The 8,311-nt window shown below is 39.7% G+C and overlaps 1 pseudogene; it reads left to right on the forward strand.

Moving 5' to 3' along the window:
• The first annotated feature begins 2,487 nt into the window (after positions 1-2,487).
• LOC122755139 lies at positions 2,488-4,434 on the forward strand (annotated as a pseudogene).
• Positions 4,435-8,311: the final 3,877 nt, after the last annotated feature.

Below are 8,311 nucleotides of genomic sequence, written 5' to 3' on the forward strand. Positions count from 1 at the left end.
TTTATACAGACATTTTGAACTCCTTTTTCAAGACATGTTTAGGAGGCTCATTTTTTTTCTTGGTAGACAATATAAAACTCAAAGAAATTATCTTTCAGACAATTTAATAGAAGCCAAAGGAATAAAGGATTAAATTGACCTTTTGCCTGCTATTAAAGCAGGCTAATTCTTTAATCTAAGTGGAAATCATACTCAATTGCCTACATAATATATTTTTGTAAGAATGACTAATTGACTTTATTTTTTGCATATTTATTTACTTTTTTAATGTTAGAGAGATCAGAAAAGCAGAGAGCCCTTGGGATTTAAGTGAGGGGAACTCTAGAAAGAAAAAGTATAATTAAAATTTTTATTACACTAAATGAACCATAATTAAATTAAGAGACAAGGGATGGTCTTCAAACCTCCAAACTTTCATTCCTGAATAATAAAAACATTCTTGGCAAATGCTTTTTTCGCTCTGGCCTGTTTTGCTCCTGTCCAAGAAATTCATCTCTGGTGGAACACTACAAATCCCCCCTAAGTATCACTCTTAATCATGGAACCAGTTCCAAAAGCCAACAAAATAGAAATGTTATTCCATTCCATTATTCCTAGCTGGGATAGCCAGGTAACTGGGGCCTACTTTGAACACGCTATTTTTTTTTCAAAGTAAACACTTTGGCTGACCAGGAAGGGGTAATTTGCCCACCTACTGCCTTCCTTGGATGTGGTTGCTGTCTCTCTGGCTCCCTTTCCAGAATGGAACTCTGATACTCTAGGACCCAGGGTTATCATGGTAGACAAGGCAAATACCATCAAAAGTTGTTAGAGTATGTGCACTCCTTGGATACCACCTCAGGGAAGGTTAAACAAGGAGGCAGGGCATTGACTGAAGCAGAAAGAGAAGTGGTAAAATGGTGAAGACTTGGGGTAAAGAAGTCAGGCTTAAGTAAAATGGGATTTGTGGTGTGTGATGGCCAAACCAGGCCTGCTGAAGAGATCACCAAGCTCAAGTACCTGTCCCTAGTGTCCAAAATTTGCACCAAACTGAACAACTACCTGGGGATCAATGATAAGGACCTGACAAAATATGTGATCAAACTTGCTGTGAAAAACATAGTCTTTGACATTTTTAAAGCTTCTCTACCAAAAATGGTTCTGAATTCACAGACTCTCTTATAAGCAACTTATGTCTCACAGACTATGAGGCCCCCAGCAAAGCTTTCTAGTATCAGAGATCCAGTTAAACTAAAGAGTAAAAAAGGAAAAGCTCAAGAATTTTGCTGACCAGACAATCCTACAGTACAGACCATGCTTGATAAAGATGCTGTGAGAGTAGCCATGGATATCCTCAAAGAGATAGATGTATTAATGCCTGGTGCTATAGCACATAAGAATTAGAGAGTCCCTGAATGCCATGACATAGAGTCAGAGTCTAAATCAAGAAAGAGACCGCATAGGGAAACCTTTGTCCAATGGAGGTCATGTTTTAGGACTAAGGACTGGAGTAAAGGGAATTCTAGATACCAAACTAAGTGCAGAAGCCAGAGCCTTAGCAAAAACTGTGACAAGCATGAGAAGAGGAATAATGACAGATGGAGAGACAAACATGTAGACCAGCCTCCGACTGAAGAGCCTTCTATTGAGTAAATTTACAATGACAAAGTTATCAGTATTATGCAGTTTGGGTGTTTTGTGCAGGTGGAAGCGCTAAGAAAGTGATAGAAAGGTTTAGTTCACATCTCTGAGCTTCTCTGGGAAGGTTGAATGTCCAACTTTGATGATGTAATGAACTAAGGCCAAAGGTTAAGGTGAAAGTCCTGTCTTTCACTGGGACCAAAACCAGCCTGAGCATGAAGCATGTGAATCATGATATTGGAGAAAAACTGAACCCAAACTACTAGAGGAACCTTGCTGGAAAAACCAACAAGGAAGTGGAAGATGAAAGGCTACAACTGAAACACCTTAACCAGATCTTGAGAAATGAGAGATCGAATAGATGATTGCAGCCAATATTATTTCCAAAGAAAAGTTTCCAAACTTTGATGAATCTTTCCTAAAGTGGATGAAGAAGAACATGAAGACCTGGAAATTGAACTGGTTGAGGAAGAGCCTTTATTCCTGAGAGGACACACCCAGCAAAGAATGAACATGAGCCCCATTAAAATTAAGAATCCATGTGGGCAGCTAGGTGGTGGAGTGGATAAAGCACCGGCCCTGGATTCAGGAGGACCTGAGTTCAAATGTGGCTTCAGACATTTGACACTTACTAGCTGTGTGACCCTGGACAAGTCACTTAACCCTCATTGCCCTGCTAAATAAATAAATAATAAATAGATAGATAATGAATGAATGAATAAATATATGAATGGATAAACAAACAGATAGATAGATAGATTAAATTAAATTAAGAATCCTGATAGCTTCCTGTCCTGAGCAGCAATGGTGCAGGGTGCTTTGACCAAAGAAAGGAAAGAACTCAAACAGAACCAGCATAAATGAGAGATGGACTCCATTCCTATGGGACTCAACAAACACCAGGTATATCTTCTGCCTAATGTGGATGGGAAACAGATTGCTACCAACATGTGGAGTATTGGGATGATGCCTAATAACATAGGGGAATGGAGGAAGCATGCTTTTGAGAGCAACAAGCATCTTTTGATTAAAAGACCCAGCTGTCAATCATTGAGCAGAGAAAGTTTCCACATTTTCAAACTTAAGGAGCAGCTTGTTCAGGCTGCTCATGACAATCAGATCCTGATTGTTATTGGAGAGATCTGGGAAGACAACATAGATCACTCAGTACCTTGCTGAAGCAGGTTACACCTCCAGGGGGGAAATTAGATGTACACAACCTTGAAGGATGGCAGCAATGTCAGTGGCCAAGAGAGTGTCTGAAGAGACTGTTTGGTGCTCGGTATAAGAGATGGGTTGCACTATTCAATTTGAAGACTTCCCCAGTCCAGAAAAAGTCACCAAGTACATGACAGACAGGATATTGCTTAAGGAGTTTTTGAGCCCAACTTTACTCAGTATGCAATCATCATGGTGGTTGAGACTCATGAGAGAACAGTTCACACAGATGTGCTCTTTGGGTGGTTGAAAAAGACACTGCAGAAATCAGTGAAGCTGATTCTTACCTTGGCCACATTAGATACCATGAAATTTTCCCAGGATTTCTATGAAGGTTTCATTTTCACCATTCCAGGCTAACAATTCTTTACACCAGAGAACCCAAGATAAGTTATCTAGCCTGATCACAGTCATGCAGATCCATTTAACTGAACCACCAGGAGACATCCTGGTGTTTCTGTCTAGGCAGGAAGAGATTGATACAGCCTGTGAAGTCTTATGTGAATGCATAACTTCTCTGGGACCTAATGGAACTGAATTAATCAGCCTTCTGTGTATTGTGCTCTACTGAGGGAGATGCAAGCCTGGATCTTTGACCTGGCTCCTCCTGGTAGCAGGAAGGTTGTAATTTCTACCAATATTACTGAGAAATCTCTAACAAGTGAAGGGATCTACTACATGGTGGACCCTAGGTTTGTGAAGCAAAAAGTATACAACTCCAAGACTGAAATCAACCAGCTGCTGGTGACTCCCATCTCTCAGGCTCAGGCAAAACAGAGAGCAAGCAGAGTTGGGAGAACAGGGCCCAGAAAGTGTTTCAAGCTTAACACAAAATGTGCTACAGATAGGAAATGCAAACCACCATTGTGCCTGAGATCCGGAGAACAAATTTAGCCAGCATGGTGCTCTCTCTCAAGGCCATGGGCATCCATGACCTGCTTTCCTTTGATTTCCTGGATCTCCCCCCCATGGAAATTCTGATCACAGCCATGGAGCAACTGTATACATTGGCAGCCCTGTATGATGAGGGCTTGCTCAGCCTGGACCAATGCTGTAGAAAGTTCTGATCATGTCCATGCATCTAGCCTACAATGAGGAGATGCGCACTATTGTGTCCATGCTGCAAATAACAAGAAAGTCAAATTCCACCAGACTGAAGGTGACCACCTCACTCTCTTAGCTATGTATAATTCTTGGAAGAACAACAAATTCTTCAACCTGTAGTGATATGAGAATTCTCTCTTTCCTTATGCCTAGTGCAAGATATCTGCAATCAGATGTTGAGCATCATGGATAGATATAAGCTGAATGTGGTATCCTGTGATAAGGCTACAGTCCATGTACAGAAAGTCATCTGCAATGATTTCTTCTGAAATGCTTCCCAGCAGGACCCACAGGATGACTAATGAAAGGAGTACATGTGGGAAGTCAACACCATGGACCCTTGGTTTGATGGTAGAGTTTGCCTCAGACTTCTTCAAGGTGTTAGACCTCACAAAGTTTAGCAAGCAGACAACTCAATAGTGACTAGAACCCCTGGACAAAAGCTTTGAGGAGCCAAATGCTTGGAGGCTCTCCTGGGGTCTCTGGTGGTAGTAATGAAGAAACAACAGATTTGGGCATGAAGTGCTCAGTGTTGGGCTCCCGCATCACCACAGGACCAAGGCCTAGGACTCTAGTGATTCTTCTTCAAAACTCACCCCTGGAAGTACAGCTGTCCAGTGGCCCCAAAGCCAAAACTGGACATCCTGAACTTGATTCTCATTTCTTTCCTTGTGGTGAAATACTCAGAAGGCTGAAGCTCTCCTTGGCCTTAAGATACATGACCCCTCTCCTGGGGCCAGTCTAGGTCCTGTGAATGAGGGGGTAGATAGCACCTTTTTTCTGCAGATTTGGACTAGGAGGAACTGTTACATTTTTTAATAGTTTGTAAAGAATTAATTTTTATTTGAGGTTTTTATGACCCCATCTTTTGGCTAGAATTTTAAAAACCCTCGGTGTGTGCACTGTCCTGGGGCTCAGGCATGGCACCTCCACAAACAGCACGGTGCTCCAACCCACTGGTTGTAGCCGTTGGCATGGCACTGGCACCTCACATCACCACCACTTACTGATGCCTACATGGACCTGGCAAAATTAAAATGACTGGAAGCCCAGGGAGGGCAGTCATGTGACTGTCAGTCAGAGCTGCCAGCCAATTGGCTTGGGGCTGTGTGTGGTCAGCCTGGAGTCTACTGGGAAGAAGGGAGGTTTTTCACCATTCTAGCTTGAAACTGGAAGGTGACAGGATGCAGCCATGTGTGTGTCCTCAGCTGATTCCTGGGCGGTAGGGTTTATTCAGGTTGTATCATTTTCCTTCACCCATTTTATTTCCTTCCCCTTACTGATCTTGCTTGTGTTTTTTAAGTTCATTCTTGTTAATAAATCCTATTCTGTTTTGAGGGAGGCTGTCGATCTCCTTCCTTGCCCCAATATTGCATCGAACTGCCTAGCTAACACTCCCCAGTTAAAAATTGGTCCCTACAAGTTCATGCTACCACATCCTCAGACCAGACGGCCCTGATGTGCCAATCACTAAAGTGCCCACCCATCAGCCTACAGGCTTTCTGAGGACTTAGCAGAGCCCACTGGTGACACTGCCCTACATTCTATCCACTCTCCAAGCTGTTTCTTCAGGCTTAACTCTTTAGAAATAGGCAGTTGTTTATTTTTAAATACATATGCATATATATATATATGTATATATATACACACACATATATATTTCATCAAGCTAGTAAAATTTAAAGATAAGTCAAGCTTGCTCCTAAATCTTATGGAATTAAACCATAAGAAAAAATTTCCAGAACCTGGATATTTTCTTCACCAGAAGCAAATTAACTTGAAGTCATCTATAGGTCTAGAAATAACATTTGGAGATAGAGGTGAATTATGATCTTGAGGCTTTGATCTGGCTTTGCCTTCATTATGACATGCTAATGGCTATTAATAAAAGCAATAAAAAGGATTGTGTACCATGTTGTAAATGTGATGACAATATACATGCTAATAGCTAAGATCCTTCTAGCTATGATGTCTTCTAATAGAAAAATGTGCTCCAACTGGTACATGGAAAAGGTAGACTATTCATACACTCATTCCATTTTTTGGTGGTGCTCTGGGTTGTGTATTTCAGGATGTCTACCTAGAAAGAAATAATACTACTATTGGTCCACATGACTTCAAAGTGACTATTTTCAGCCAAAGGAGACATAGAGGAATGAGTTATTGAATAACAGAGTAAAAAAGGATGGTTTACTGAGAGGAAAGAGATCTGGGGTTGGATCCCAGGTCTGCAGCTGAAATCACAAGTCATGAAAATAACTTATGTCCTGCATCTCCTTTACTACCATCTGTAAAATATTCCTTCTTTTAAATCACTAGGAAATTTTAACAGTAAAAGTAAATAACAAAAGTTCAGGCAGTAGTTCCTAACATGTGAGAGGAGGTGGAGAGATTGGGAGGCGGGGAGGTAGGCAGGTGGGAAGTTAGCTTCTGATGGCTGGGAGGACTGAGGGGGTGGGGGGGCATTTGCCCAGGATAGGAAGGGACTGGATAACTACTAGAAGGAGTCTATTGAATGAACATGCAGGCACACCAAGGACTGACATTTTGTGGACTGAATAAATACATCTCATAAATAGAATGCCATATATATATATATATATATATATATATATATATATATATATATATATATATATATATATGTATATGTATATGTATATATAAGAAGTTGCAATTAAGAATATAAAAATATGTGGATAAAGGACCGGCCCTGAATTCAGGAGGACCTGAATTCAAATCCAGCCTCAGAGAGTTGACACTTACTAGCTGTGTGACCCTGGGTAAGTCACTTAACCTTCATTGCCCCACCAAAAAAAAAAAATACAAATTTATTTGGAAATGTTTTCATTTTCATAGCCTTTTGTCATGATGTATTTTCTCAATCAATGTTTCTTAATAGTATGATTACTATTAGGTGAAGCTTCCCAAAATTTCAGAGGTCTTAAGTCCTTATATCCAAAAAAAGCTGACAGCTATGTGTGAGGGCATTAGTATATTGACTACCATGTTTATTAGTTGAAAACAAACTGCTGTCTCAATTCTTCTCCCCTTAAAATAGCCTAGATTCATTCAACTCAACAAACATTTGTTAAACGCCTATTATGTACCAGGCACCATGCTAGGGGGAAAAAATCTCTGCCTACTGTGAGAGAGCTTATATTCTATTGATTAGTTCTGTAATATCTATTCCTTTCATAATGTGTGACTATATAGATTAATTTTATAAAGTGAATTTCCTGTATCAAGATATAGAGGTACCTCTTCTAGAGCTTTTTTTTTTCCCCCTTGCTTGCTGAGAATCAGCTAGGTCATACAGAGTATAGAGTGCTGGACCTCAAATTGAGAAGACCTGAATTTGCATTCTGTCTCAATATTTACTGGCTGACTTATTGTAAGACCTGCGCAAGTCGCTTAACCTCTGCCTAATTCAGTTTCCTCATCTGTAAACTGGAACTTGTACACTTACCTCCCAGAATTGTTCTGAGGATAAAATGAGCTAATATTTGCAAAAAGCTTTGCAACCCCTAAAGCACTATATAAATGCTAGCTATTACTATTATTTTATAAAAAATACAATTTTCCATTTAATTATATATTCATTTTATACCTATTTCTTTTTTAAAATTTTTTAAAAATTAACTTATTTTATTTTTGTCAGGGCAATGAGGGTTAAGTGACTTTCCCAGGGTCACACAGCTAGTAAGTGTTAAGTGTCTGAGGCCAGATTTGAACTCAGGTCCTCCTGAATCCAGGGCCAGTCCTTTATCCACTGCACCACCTAGCTGTCCCTACACCTATTTCTAAAAAAAATGCCTGGAAAATTAACTTGCTTCCCCTTGTAATTCCAAAGAACTAAAAAGCACATGAACTTTTTAATCCCTCAAGCTTCTGTCTTTTTATTCTTTTCCCTTATTATTGGAGGTGCCTAATTCCATACTTTGTCAGTCATCCTTTCTTTCTGAACAGCATTATCCCAAATAAATCTGTTTATTCCACAAACATTCTAGAAAAGTCATTTTCCATCAATTATTTCTCTTTCTTTTAATTAATTTCAATTTCTTTTCACTGTCTTCTTGACTACAACAATCTCTTTCTCTGCTTACCATTCCTCATGCCTACCATAGGTAGCATAATTCATCACATCATATCATTTCCTTCATTTGAACATTTCTCTGGGTTCTTTCTCATTGCTTCTTCATCAGGATCACATTCATCTTAAAACTTCTATATCAACCAATCTTACCTGTCTCTCTTTTCTAATCTCCTTTTACTCCCTAATCTCTCCTCCTTTTCTCATTAGAAACTTTATCAGTTGGTCTATCTAAATTCAATTAATTCATTCATCCATTCATTTAGTAACAACCAC

This window comes from Dromiciops gliroides, chromosome 4 (assembly GCF_019393635.1).
Source record: "Dromiciops gliroides isolate mDroGli1 chromosome 4, mDroGli1.pri, whole genome shotgun sequence".
Taxonomy (NCBI): Eukaryota; Metazoa; Chordata; class Mammalia; order Microbiotheria; family Microbiotheriidae; genus Dromiciops; species Dromiciops gliroides.